Source organism: Malaclemys terrapin, chromosome 8 (assembly GCF_027887155.1).
Source record: "Malaclemys terrapin pileata isolate rMalTer1 chromosome 8, rMalTer1.hap1, whole genome shotgun sequence".
In the NCBI taxonomy this organism is placed as follows: Eukaryota; Metazoa; Chordata; order Testudines; family Emydidae; genus Malaclemys; species Malaclemys terrapin.
Window position 1 is genome coordinate 59,172,953 of NC_071512.1, and position 14,831 is coordinate 59,187,783.

Here is a 14,831-nt window from a genome sequence, read left to right on the forward strand (position 1 = left end):
GCCAGCATTTGCTAAGCCATGGTTTCAGAGGGTAGGTCAGGGCTTTTCACTCCTACAAACACATAAAACCCAGAGGAAGCCTATTAGGGCATCAGAACCAGCAGCTTCCTTTCCCCTTCCACATGGGTGTCAGCAGCCGAAAGGAGTCTGCACAGCCCCCTGACATCATCATTCCCTGAAACCTGGACTCCTCCTTATTCCCCCTACTCCATGTGCTGAATTGCCATTGCTTGTTGGTCCCCTGAATCCCAGCCTTTAGCCACCCAACACCACTCTTCCTGCCCAGTGCCCTCCTCCTCCTCCCACCGCATTCATTTCCCCTGCCCCGTCCCCATAACCTCTTCCCTTTCCCCATTCCACCCAAAACTGTCCCCAGGAAAAATATACACATGATACTGAGCTTTTGTAATATAAGTAAAATAAACCTGTGAACAAATCAGTACCAAAAAAGGGACATGGATCAAACAGAACAAGTGCCAACTGGTGGTATGGCTTTTTTGCTTGAAAGTTGTAGCCCTTTACCTCACCCTTCATCTGCTTTTCTTTCTGTTTCTTTTCAAATTCTAAAGTGTTTCACGCAGGCTCTGTGTTTGTCTCGGTTTCCCTTTATGTATGTACAGTACCTCATCCAATGGGGTTCCAATCCTGATTAGGCCTTGGGTAGCTGTAATAATAATAAAGTCAGCAAAGTTCAAACTGGAAATAAGATCCTTAACTAGGAGGGTAATTTAACCATTGGAACTACTTACCAAGAAAGTGGTACATTCTCTATCACACAGAGTCTCTAAGGCAAGATTGGATGTCTTTGTAAAAGATCTAGTTCAACCAAGTTATTGGATTTTAGGAATAACTGGCTGCTTTCTCCCAAGTCAGCTGAGGTTCTATGGCATGTATTGTGCAGCTGATCAGACTAGATCATAACAGTCCCTTCTGGCCTTAAACTCTATGGGAGATTCTCATTTATACTAATGCCCCTTTGTACTGCACTGGCAGTGTACAAGGCCTAAAAGTGTATGCAACTGTTACTTTTGCCCACTTTATGGCTGCGTCACATTGCCGGAGTACTGTAAAATGAGACTCAGGCCCTGTGAATCTAACTATGAAAAATAACAGCTCTCACACTGGCATTTTCAAAGAAGGCCTAGGGGAATTAAGCATCCAACTCTTGTTAAAAGTCAACTGGGAAATGTGTATCTGACTCCCTGAGGGCCCTTTTAAAAAAGACTCCCTTACGTTTTTATGCAGTCACAAATCTGTGGTTACATAGGAGTTCATAGTTTTCTCTGTTCTGGCACTGAACCCAAATCCTCCCTCTCCAGTCACTGTAGGCACTATTCTGCACCTATCTTCTAATGTAATGAAAAACACTTCCCTCTCTAGCTGGTGGAGCCAACCTAGTACAGACCTGTATATTGCACAGCTGTGGTTCTGTGACCCCTTTGCTGTCTAAGTTTCATTGCTTTCTCCGGATGTAATTTTTGTTTGTTTGTTTGTTTATTTAGATTTCAAAACTACTCCACTGGCCGCTTTCTCCCAAGTCAGAAATAGAAAACTGAAGTGCTCAGCATAAACCAGGCTCCAGGTACCATTAGTATTTGCATCAATTGCATCTGTTGATTTTTAATGCTAAGGTCTTGATGCCAAACAAACAATTAATAGACACAACTAAATCAGACCACTACAATCAACAAAGGAGGCAAGTTGATTAATAGCTGTAAGCATTACAAGCACTTTGAAGAGACAGCATATAATATTTATGGTTTAGTTTCTTGCTGTAATTTCAGTAACTGATGGTTGGGAGAGAACCAGGTTACATATCATATATTATAAATTAATGATTGATTTTATCTGGCAGACACGCATCTGAAAAGATTATTATCTAGGCCTGTAAAGAGCTAGATAAAATAATGGTACAATTAAATTTTGATGGAATAAAGCATGTTCTCCTTGTCTTCCTGTTTATTTTATTTTATTGGCTGGAAGGTGGAAACAATGAATTGCCTCTGTGTCTTTAATTCACTCTACAGGTGCTTTCTGTGACACGTATCAAATTTTATGGGCCTTATCCTGCTGTCATTCACATGACATAACTCATTTTTGCCATCCAATGTACGTGACTGAGAAGATTTGGCAGCTTAGGTGAGTAAAAGAAAAAAAACAACATATTTCACAGACAGCACATTTAGATTCAGGATTAACATCACTTTACAATCCCATTACATGTTTTAGAATGATTGTAATTAATTTAAAATCTCTTAGGGCCCTGTCAAAGGGCAGGCTGGCCCTTTAAGAGAGTTGGGGTTAGCCCCATCTCTGACTGATTAGCTGCCTCCCAAGTGAAGTGTTTGAGGCCAGGGATCAGGTGGTAGGACCCCAGGCCTGCAGGCTTAAATAGTAGGGCAACAGTTTTCTCAGTTGAGAAGGATACTTACAAGTGGGTAGTTGCCTGCTGTGGGGAGGGGGGTCGGGAAGGAGTTGGCTCATCTGTTGAATGGTTTTGTTTTAAAGAAATAAAATTCAACATGGAAGAAAAGGGAGTGAAATCTTGGTGCTGCTGGGAATGTTACACGATGCATTGGCCTGGTGAGTTGGCCAAAAGACACATTTATTTTCTAATACATTATGTTGTTTTTAGTAATCCTGTAGGTATTCAATGGTAAATTGACAGCATTGCATAAGAAGTTGGTTGACTGAAATCTAAGAATGAAATGGCCAACAGTGAAAGTAAAAAGGTTTAGTTCTTCAACACTACACTGTAGGAGCCACTTTCTTCCTGATCCCAGCTGGTTACCAGGGGAGGACTTGAAGTCTGAAAAGTGGCAATCAACTATTAATCTTCTAATCCATTAGATTGTGTTAGTACCTGAACTAAATAAAACAACTACATAACAATATTTGAGGTAGGATGATGATTATTGTATGGGATATAAAAATGGAGATTTTGGGGCCCAATCCTGCATGCTTTTTATACAAAACTCCCATTAACATCAAATCTATTGATTATTTGTATTTGCCCCCAGTATTCCAAATTCAGTCTTAACAGTGCAGTGCAAAGTAGCATTATAAACTGTCACCTTTCAAGAGATTTCTCTATATGTGTCTTAATGAACAAATTTGACCTTCTTTGCAAGACCTTTACATTACAAAATTGAGCAACCAAATACTGTTCTAAACTTGTAAAGAACACTAGACCTTTTTTATAATCTCATAAACAGAGGTTTACAAATGTTTATAAACTTTATTATTATTATTATTATTATTATTGTCCTTTTGACTTGAGGCTTTTACTTTTCCAAACATGAATCAATCCCAGGATTATTAAAGTGTAATTTTCTTTTGTAAATATTGTCAACTATATTTGTTTAAGAGAATGTATAGTATAAGTGTAAAAAAATACTCCAAATATAGTTTCATGATGGATGAATAAAGCATCTTTTCAAAATTTGGAAAGGCAAATTGCTGTAGGAGCTTTCTATATTGTTCAAAACCTGCTCCATTTATTATACATTTTCTCCCCAGAATATGAACCACTGCTTGCTTAAAAAGTCCATGCAATCTTCTGACTTTAAATATATCCTTCTGTTTTATTTTTAAAGATATATGTTTACTTTATATTTCAATTAAGTTTCTGTTCCATTAAGCTCTGTGTGAAGGGGAATTTGAGTTCTGCTGGTGGTCAGGGTAAATTACTTTTTTTAAAATTATTGTTCTGTGTGGAAGAGATGCTAATTGTCACAAACATCCCACTTCATTACATAAATAAAAAAAAACATAAATACAAAGGTTTCTGTAAAATAACCTAAAGTTAGTAAGCAACCCTATAGGAAAAGGAAGACTATTCTGTTGTAATGAGAGTTTCCTGCTTTCTTTTGAATGCTGTTATATCTTTCAGTGATAAGTCTTCTCTTTTGTACCCCTTTAGGATTAATTTTAACCTCTATTCTTTGCATTAGGGCCTAATCAAGTCCTCTTTGGGATGGAATAAATCTGCTTTGGTTTCTCAGTTACGAAAGGACAGCAACTAGGGATGGGGTAAGAGAAAATTAAGAACCAACTCTAACTCAATGTACTGAAATGAAACAAGCTTTTCTTGGACAATCAGACTGTGCAGGGACTTCGGGATCTGCCTATTGATTGCACTATCTATCTGTCATATAGAATAAAATAGCTGTTTAAATATAGTCATGCTAGTAAGGATAATTTTTCATTGTCAAGCGCTATTTGACCACCTAAACAAAGTTCCTAGTTAAAAAGCAGAGGAATGCCTGCTTTAGGCATGGCAAAAGGTTCCTCCTTATTATAGACACCCTTACTTACAATGAGGAGTACCTTATTCAACAAGTTTCATTGAAATCAGGGTCAATAAGGGTGTCAGGATTGGGCTCCATGCCTTTGATTATGCTGCTTTATTGTGCTTTGTTGCTGAAGGGTGGGAATTTTGGGCTTCACTGTTGGCAAGTGAATGCTTAATAGCTGCACACTAACCATCCTCTTGAAAAGCTATCAGTTGCAATGAATATCCGTGAGTCTGACAGATCAAGTTTTGAAATACAGTAACTATTGTGCTTGACATATTAGCTTTCTGAGAGACACTAATCATGGTGCTTGCTGAGCAAAATCATCTGGGTTAATAATGGCGCCTGACTTACTAGTTTGTTAATAGTCTAACATTGCAACAGATATGTTTAGGCCTTGAAATCGTTCAGACTTTTTGAACCTTTGGCATTGTATCTGTAACAGTAAATCTACAGTTACATGAACACCTGAAATGTACAGCGGAATACAAATAGTGTTTAAACAAGAAAGGATTGAAAGGCATGATATGTGGTGGTAGGCGACAAACCTTGTTTTCCTTTATTTGATCATGTTGGATGTTTGCAGCTGGAAAGTGTGTGAGATCACATTTCTAATACAGGCTAAGACTACTTTTCACGCCATCTTGTTTGTTTCTTTTAATTGTTTGTGTTCCTAACCATGCATATACAGGAGGAAAAAACAGTAACTGTGAAATACAAAATCTCTTTAAGCTCGCTAAGCTCATGAGTTTCTTCTTGTAGTTCCTGGCACCCACTGCATCCATTCCTTTTTAGCTATACTCCCGTTAAAACATTTTCCTCCATAATCCCTGTTCTCCTCAATAGTGGCAGTATTTTTATCAAGAGTGTCTCCTTGGGTAATTTTCTGGGTTTTTTTTTATTATTTTATTTTTGCCCGCATCACCACCTCTGCATCCACTGAGGCCTGGTCTATACTGGAAAAGTAGTTTTAACTATGTTGGTCAGGTGTGTTGTTCCACTGACCTAAATCCCTATGTGAAGAAAGAAGAATCCTTCCATCCAGCTACTGCCTCTTGTGGAGATGGATTACTTATGCCGCTAATGGGATCACCCCTCCCATCAGTATAGGTAGTGACATGCTGCAGCATTGCAACTGTGCTGCTATAGCATTTTAGGTGTAGACAACCCAGAGTAGACTTACTTTTGAAGCACATTTCTGCTTTAGAAAGTAGCACTGTCAAAATGGCATCATGATGTTGTAGGTCGACTCCACCACCTGTGACATTCAACAAATCTCTTAGGGCTTGAATAAGTGGGGAAAATTAGTGGCCTAGCTATCAGGATAGTTATACTAGTAAAACTCTCAGTTGTGAACACTCTTATCCTGCAATAAGAGTACTCTTTTCCCATTCACCTGATGCTTCTTTAACAGGATTTAAGCTAAATTGGAGATGGGGCGGCTCTATGTATTTTGCCACCCCAAGCACGGCAGTCAGTCAGCCTTCATCAGCATGCCTGCGGGAGGTCCGGTGGTAACGCGGATTCGGCGGCATGCCTGTGGGAGGTCCGCCGGTCCCGTGCCTTCAGCATACCCACTGCCGAATTGCCGCCGAAACTGCGGGACCGGCGGACCTCCCGCAGGCATGCCGCCCTCATGGTAACTGGCAGGCCGCCCCTAGCACACGCTTACTGCGCTGGTGCCTGGAGCCGTCCCTGATTGGGGAGGGGAAGAGCCCTCTTCTTCCAGGATAAATATGTTCACGTGCAGAGTTTTACTGGATACTATACAGGTAAGTATTCTTATGTAGACAAGCCCTTAATCTCTTTGTATCAAAGTTTCCCTTTTGGAAATAGATGATTATCCTCAATATGTTTTTTTAAGGTAGCGGTATTAAGACAAGATGTTTGTGGTGCTCAGATGCTACAGTAATGACCAGGAACATGTGTGCGTGCATGCGCTCTATAGAAGTACATAAAATGAATAAAAATTTAAGCTGGTCAGAAAAAGCATTTCTTTCCTGAATTTCTGAAGAACAAAACAGTCATGTTAATTCTTCAGTGAACAGCTGAAAATGTAAGAAGTTTTTGGTTTTTCATTGAAATTATAAAATAAAAAAAATGCATAAAAACTTTCATTTTGTAAACAGGCCATTTGCTCATGGAATTTTCTCAAATGAAAAATGTTGACCAGCTCTAGTAGACGTGCACACATTTTCTGTTCAGCCACTTTTCAGTTATTCTCACTCCTTATCAGTGGAGTAAGATAAAGAGTGGTGAGGGTGAAGTATTCAATCAATTACATTGTTGTGTTGGCTAACTAAAGAAGACAACTGTGAGTAGTTGTGTGCATGGAAACATGGAGAAAAGGAGAGGGGGAAATTGGGGTTTGTGTACACAGGCGGACGTAGAAGGGAGGGAAGTAGGCTAAATGCTCAACTTGCTTTAAAGTGTCCGATGTTGCATAATACCTGTAAATCTAGTATGTTCTGCTACTTTGTACTGCTCCAGAGTGGCATACAGCAGCTACATTTTACTGGTGAGTCTGGCCCCCAAAGCTAAAATGTTTAAAAAAAACTCAATAAAAAAAAGAGAAAGAATTAAGGCTTTTAAAGCATACTTTTAAATTAGAAATATTATATGGCAATAATCACTTTTGAGTTAATTTAGTATTCATGTTTCTGTTTTTCTTTAAAAAAACAAGGAAATTCCTAGACACTAATGTTAAGATGCAGTTAAGGTTTAGTACATATTAGTAATTTAGGGTATAAAAAACAAACAAAAATGCACAGTATCCCTGTTTACTCCAAAACCCTGTTGCAGGCACCCCACAGGGGAAAATTGTGTGTATGGAAGGCAAGTTTATTTAATCTGGGACCACAAGCACCAATATCCATCCAATAACCATTGTATGGTTATTGCACAGCATCACTGCATGGTAGAGTGCCTTAAATGTGGATTTCCATACTTTAACTGCTTTGATTTTATTTTAAATGTTTAATCTACCTGACTTTCTCAGTTGAGAATGTTTGTTTATTTTAGAATAACTGCTCATCCCTGTAATGTATTTTACCCTAAATTAAATATGTGCACTCAACCTTAATCCATTCTACCATGACTTTTGTCTAGCAAGATGTACATTTTGAAAAGATAGGATTTCCCTGAAAGTGTAGACCAAGGCACTTGGTAAACTCCTCTGAACACAGTTGTACTGAAGTGTCCTGGCAATCTGTAGAATAAATATAAACTTTTTCAAAAGCATCTTAGAGTATGTCTGCAGAGCAATTAAGCACCCCTGGCTGGCCCGGGTCAACTAAATTGGGCTTGCAGGGCTGTAACATTGCAGTGCACTTTTTCTGGGACACCCACCCTCCCCCGTCTCTAGGGTGACCAGACAGCAAGTATGAAAAATCAGGATGGGGGTGGGAGGTAATAGGCACCTGTATAAGATAAAGCCCCAAATATCGGGACTGTCCCTAGAAAATTGGGACCTCTGGTCACCCTACCCGCCTCCCTGGGTCCCAGAGCCTGGGCTCCAACCTGAGACTGAACGTGTGCACTGCAATTTTACAGGGCCTCAGCCTGAGCCCCAAGAGACTGAGGCCAGCTGTGGGTGTTTAATTGCTGCTTAGACATACCCTTTGTGATTTGGGAGTCAAAATAACTTGCACAGTGTGATGTTCCCTTCTGGTGTTATCTGGACTGGTGATCTGCTAGGTCACTCCAATCCTTGACTCTGAGAGCCAGCCTTACCTGCTCTGCTGTGAGAACCCCCACTCCTGGGCTGTTCACGCACAGCCTCTAGCATGTAAGCTGCTCCTTGGATTGTGCAACCGAATGACACTAGTCAATATCTCTGGTCCCAGACACAACCCTAGGAATCTCCGACTTGCAGTGTCCAGTTATGTCTGCTGGTCACTCCAAGCTTATATGAGTTTGTCAATTTAACAAAGAAATTGATATGCACGAGGCTTGTTATCCCAAGGGAAGTCTCTGACACGCTTTAAACCAAACGCATTGCCTCAGGTAGAATAAAAAAGCAGACTTATTAACTACAAAGGTAGATTTTAAGTGATTATAAGTCAAAGCATAACAAGTCGGTTTTGGTCAAATGAAGTAAAAGCAAAATGCATTCTAAGCTGATCTTAACGCTTTCAGTGCCCTTACAAACTTAGATGCTTCTCACAACAGGCTGGCTGGTTGCCCTTCAGCCAGGCTCTCCCCTTTGATCAGCACTTCAGTTGCTTGATGGTGATGGCTGTAGATGGAGGTGGAAGAGAGAGGAAGAGCATGGCAAACTTCTCTTCCTTTTATCATGTACTTTCTTCCCTCTTGGCTTTGCCTCACACCCCTTCCGAATCAGGTGAGCATTACCCCATCACAGTCCCAAACTGACCAAAGGAAGGGGGGTGACTCACTCGAGAGTCCAACAGATATATTGTTGCCTAGCACAGTGTCCTTTGTTCTTGTGAGGCTGGCCTGGGTTTGTTCCATACATGCCCTGATGAGGTGTGAACTGCCCTCTGCTTCTGGAGAGTTTTTTTTGCCCGGGCTTGCTTTAAGCCATGAGGACACATTTTCAGCCTCATAACTATATACATGAAAAAAACCTATAACATTACTATAAAAACGATTACTATAACATTACCATAACAACAATACTCAGTACACCATGAGCCTTCTGTAGACACCCGACATGATAACTTTGCATTAGATACCACACAATCATATTATAAGGATGAACATGGGGGGTGTAGGGTGTTCCTATGAGGTACAGAACATCACACACACTTTACAAAACTTTATCCTCGAGATCTTTAACTCCATTGACTTTAGTGGAGCCACTTGTGACTTACACTGGTGTGAGAGGAGAGTCAAGCCATGTTAATTATGATTACAAAAAATAGAACTTACCAAATGGAAGATGACAAATTTAGAAAGTGTCTTCTAAAGTTTTTAAAAGGGGATTATAAAACAAGAGTAGGTATTTGTATAGCTTATTTAATATAGAATGACATACCCTTGGAGGTTCAATATCATTTAGAACATCAATAAGACTCCATTTTAGAAACCTGCCTGCTGCATTTTCATGCTCTAAAGCTCATGTGTGTCAAATACAGCTCCTGAAGAGTCCTGTGTGTTGAACTTCCCATCTGAAAACAAGTAACACTTGAAAGAGCTTCTGAGGATGGAAAAATCTTTTAAGCTAACCAATGGGGAATAGTAAATGCTTGTCTACTATTCCAAAGTTAACAGATCACTGTTTGGTACAAGTACCGACACTGTTATACATATATTGGATGTTGTTGGCATATGCTAACTGGTGCTATTATACTGTGTACAGAAAATTAACTTAGAAAGAAAAATGCTATTTTGCTTTCCACCTACATTTATTGTAGCTGTCTCATGGCCAATACTAATGTCCTTGACTTCAGTTGAACATATTATGCAGTTGTACACATATGAGTGCTCTAGGGCTTTGTATTGCATAGCATAGATGAAGTGTTGTATGTAAAAGCAAGATTAAAAGTGAGGAACAAGACAGGGAGTTGAGGAAACTTGACCCTGCACTAATAAGAGCGCTGTTATAGAGTTTAAGCCACAATCTAGTACCACGATTAAAGCCTCTGAGGGTAATGCATAGCTAAGTGCCTCATTAGTGTGATGAGGTTTGTTATGTCTCCCTAAACATCTTCATAACCATACAGTACCACAACTTCACTTCAAAGAATGGATGCATGGATCTCTCAAACTTCGCTAACCTCAAAAGGCCTTCTTTATTTTGGACCCAAAGTTGCGTCCATTGCATAATGGTTTTCTGTTCTTTTAGTATTGAAAACTATTGATACGACAGTCTGAACCATAAACCTGAGGTCATAGTTTTGGTAGCATGAACCTATTCTAACTTCACAGCATCTTAAGATTCTTCACTATTGTGCCGTGGGTTCTTCAAGTTGATCTGTCCCATATTTTCTCAACTCTATGTCTTGGCATGTCTTAGTAATATTGCAAACCAGATGCAGGAAAACAAATTAACACAGGGCTTCTTCACCACTCTGCATCTTCCTTTTTCTAAGAATTTGCAGTAGAGAACATACAGAATATCCTACCATGTCCTGAATCCTGAAACTTTCCTGCTTCTACGGGACAATATGCAAAGGTTAAAGTGTTTTTAACTCATAACGCACATGTTCAGTGGTTTTCAGTTATTTTGTATGCTGATTAAGGACAAACTTATCTGCAGTAAGCAGGCAGCTCATTTAAAAATTTCATTGTGCAAATGTCTAATACTATACTTTGCCAAGGTGCAGTTATGTAGAACATGGATTAAGTTTCACTACAATTAAACAAACATTAAGGTCGATGTGTTCTTGGGCATATTGGCGATGGTATTTTTTTCATAGCAAGAACATCAAAAATGGCATTTTTCTTCTTGGTAGAGCAACATGTTGAAATCATCCTAACAATGAGGAAATGTCAATTTAAGTCTATAAGAAATGCTATATACCATGTAAATTCCTTTTTGGAGAAGATCCGAACAGACATGTCACCTGAAGATCAAAGCACTTTGGGTGGGTGGAGCTAGCTGACTTTGCAGTCAGATGTCTCAAAAGAGCTGCTGGCCCCAAGGACAGATTCAGCTAAAACTTTACATGGGTTTTACAATTATTGGCTAGCACAACTCTAAACAATATACAGCATACATACAAGACAAAAGGCTGGATTTCTTTGCTCTGCAGGCTCCTCATTCATGCAGGATTTTTGAAAGATGTCATCTTACTAAGTTATCACGTCATTACTGGAGTCACTGATCTGATTTGCTTTGCCTTGGTGAGCGTACTTCTCATTGTGCTTACCATCTAGTGTGCTGCCAAATCTAAGCCTCAAACTCTTCCAAATGTGAATCAAGTGTAAACTAGTGTGGTAATGTCTGCCTGAAACAACATCAAAGGTGTGAACTTCTCCCATTCCTCACAGTGGGCTGTTGACTTAAATGTCAAAATTAACTATTTCACTGCTGATCAGAGCATGCAAGGAGAGGTTAGCATAATATAAAGATCTATACTATGTAATATGAATGGCATCTACTTTGGTATCAGTCATGGGTAGATCTTGGCCTTGTGGATTTTTGGATTATTTTTATGAAGTTCTTGTTAACTGTGACGCAAATCCTCTTACAGGGCTAGAACACTGAGCAGAGACTTGAAAAACAAGTTCAATTGAGTGGACATGCAGGCTATTCAACAAGAGGAATTTAACAGCTGAAACAAAGACGGGCTTAAAACCTTGACTAAAAGTCAAGTAATGTAAAGGATGGCATGATTTAAGATAAACAACAGTAGAGCCATAATATCAGAATTATTTTAATCCACTCTAGAAAGGAAAGTGAGGATTCTCTCAAGTTCAAAGAAAACTGTCAACTAGTAGCTATAAATATTGTTGTGGACCATATAATTGAATACAGTATTATAGGTTCTCTATCTGCTCCATAAAAAGAAGAACAGGAGTACTTGTGGCACCTTAGAGACTAACAAATTTATTAGAGCATAAGCTTTCGTGGACTACAGCCCACTTCTTCGGATGCATATAGAATGGAACATATATTGAGGAGATATATATACACACATACAGAGAGCATAAACAGGTGGGAGTTGTCTTACCAACTCTGAGAGGCCAATTAATTAAGAGAAAAAAAACTTTTGAAGTGATAATCAAGCTAGCCCAGTACAGACAGTTTGATAATAAGTGTGAGAGTACTTACAAGGGGAGATAGAGTCAGGCTTGTCTGGTTATGTAGACTCTGTCCTAAGACCCTACGCTACCAGCACTCCCAGCTATCTTCAAGACACCACTGACTTCCTGAGGAAACTACAATCCATCGGTGATCTTCCAGAAAACACCATCCTGGCCACTATGGACGTAGAAGCCCTCTACACCAATATTCCACACAAAGATGGACTACAAGCTATCAGGAACAGTATCCCTGATAATGTCACAGCTAACCTGGTGGCTGAACTTTGTGATTTTGTCCTCACCCACAACTATTACACATTTGGGGACAATATATACCTTCAAGTCAGCGGCACTGCTATGGGTACCCGCATGGCCCCACAATATGCCAACATTTTTATGGCTGACTTAGAACAACGCTTCCTTAGCTCTCGTCCCCTAACGCCCCTACTCTACTTGCGCTACATTGATGACATCTTCATCATCTGGACCCATGGAAAAGAAGCCCTTGAGGAATTTCACCATGATTTCAATAATTTCCATCCCACCATCAACCTCAGCCTAGATCAATCCACACAAGCGGTCCATTTCCTGGACACTACTGTGCTAATAAGCGATGGTCACATCAATACCACCCTATACCGGAAACCTACTGACCGCTACACTTACCTACATGCCTCCAGCTTCCATCCAGGACACACCACACGATCCATTGTCTACAGCCAAGCTCTAAGATATAACCGCATTTGCTCCAATCCCTCGGATAGAGACAAGCACCTACAAGATCTCTATCAAGCATTCTTAAAACTACAATACCCACCTGCTGAAGTGAAAAAACAGATTGACAGAGCCAGACGAGTACCCAGAAGTCACCTCCTACAAGACAGGCCCAACAAAGAAAATAACAGAACACCACTAGCTGTCACCTTCAGCCCCCAACTAAAACCTCTCCAGCGCATCATCAGAGATCTACAACCTATCCTGAAAGATGATCCTTTACTCTCACAGATCTTGGGAGACAGACCTGTCCTCGCTTACAGACAACCCCCCAACCTAAAGCAAATACTCACCAGCAACCATACATCACTGAACAAAACCACTAACCCAGGAACCTATCCTTGTAACAAAGCCCGATGCCAACTCTGTCCACATATCTATTCAAGTGACATCATCATAGGACCTAATCACATCAGCCATACCATCAGGGGCTTGTTCACCTGCACATCTACCAATGTGATATATGCCATCATGTGCCAGCAATGCCCCTCTGCCATGTACATTGGCCAAACCGGACAGTCTCTACGCAAAAGAATTAATGGACACAAATCTGACATCAGGAATCAAAATACTCAAAAACCAGTGGGAGAACACTTTAACCTGTCTGGTCATTCAGTGACAGACCTGCGGGTGGCTATATTACAACAGAAAAACTTCAAAAACAGACTCCAAAGAGAGACTGCAGAGCTAGAATTGATATGCAAACTAGACACAATCAACTCCGGTTTGAATAAGGACTGGGAATGGCTGAGCCATTACAAACATTGACTCTATCTCCCCTTGTAAGTACTCTCACACTTATTATCAAACTGTCTGTACTGGGCTAGCTTGATTATCACTTCAAAAGTTTTTTTTCTCTTAATTAATTGGCCTCTCAGAGTTGGTAAGACAACTCCCACCTGTTTATGCTCTCTGTATGTGTGTATATATATCTCCTCAATATATGTTCCATTCTATATGCATCCGAAGAAGTGGGCTGTAGTCCACGAAAGCTTATGCTCCAATAAATTTGTTAGTCTCTAAGGTGCCACAAGTACTCCTGTTCTTCTTTTTGCGGATACAGACTAACACGGCTGTTACTCTGAAACCTATCTGCTCCATGTGACTGATGGGTTCCTGCAGGTGGCTAATGTGAAAATTAAAGTAGGTAATCCCAGGGACATCGTTGCTGTGACCAAGATGGATTCAGGTTGGTTGAGTGCTAAGGAGGCCTGCAGGAAATCCCCAAAGATCCTACCATCTAATCTCAAGAAATATTGTGCCTGACTACTGGAATCTCAGAAGATGACCTATAGCTCTATATCTTCTGAATACAAAAGTACTGAAAAAAGAAATCTGCCTCCCCTTCCACAAACAAAATGGTGCCTGATCCTGATGGAACACAGCTAATTCTTGTAGTACAACAGATCGCCACAGATACTGTTGAAATTAAATCAACAGTTCCCACCCTACAGACCACCATGACTGAGATTTGGAGTGCACTATAAACTTTTCCACATGGATGGTGAATCAGAATACAGAATTTCTGAAGTGGGAGATGATTTCAAAGAGGACAAATTACATGTTATGAAGAACTAATTATATCAAGACTATTCAGACCAAGCTGATTGAGCTAGAAAGCCACTCACCATGATGTAATATCAGGATTTGGGGATTATTTGAGGGAAAAGAGAAAGGTAAACCCTTTGAATTCATCCCTAAACTAACTAAGTTGTTGAATCTGCTGGTAAATGTCTATTTTGATATGGAATGGGCACACCTGACCGTTGTTCCTAAACCAGCTCTGGGAGGTTGGCCTCAAGCACTGACTGTGAAGTTCCTGAAATATACCACAAAGGAGCTTATACTGCAGAAGTCCAGAGGGGGAAAAAAGGTTATGGGGAGAACTAACAATTAAAATATTGATTTCCCCGCCTCCCCCAAGATTATGCCTGTGCTGTGATTTCAATGAAGGCAGCTTTTGACTAAGTGAAACAATTGGGCAGGAAGATGGACTCAACGTATTTTATTAAATACCCACCAGTGCTCCATATTAAGAATGGCAAGATA

At 40.1% G+C, this 14,831-nt stretch overlaps 1 pseudogene; it reads left to right on the plus strand.

The window, feature by feature from the left end:
• Positions 1-14,831, plus strand: part of LOC128842456 (iron-sulfur cluster assembly enzyme ISCU-like) — a 170,096-nt pseudogene that overhangs the window by 22,709 nt on the left and 132,556 nt on the right.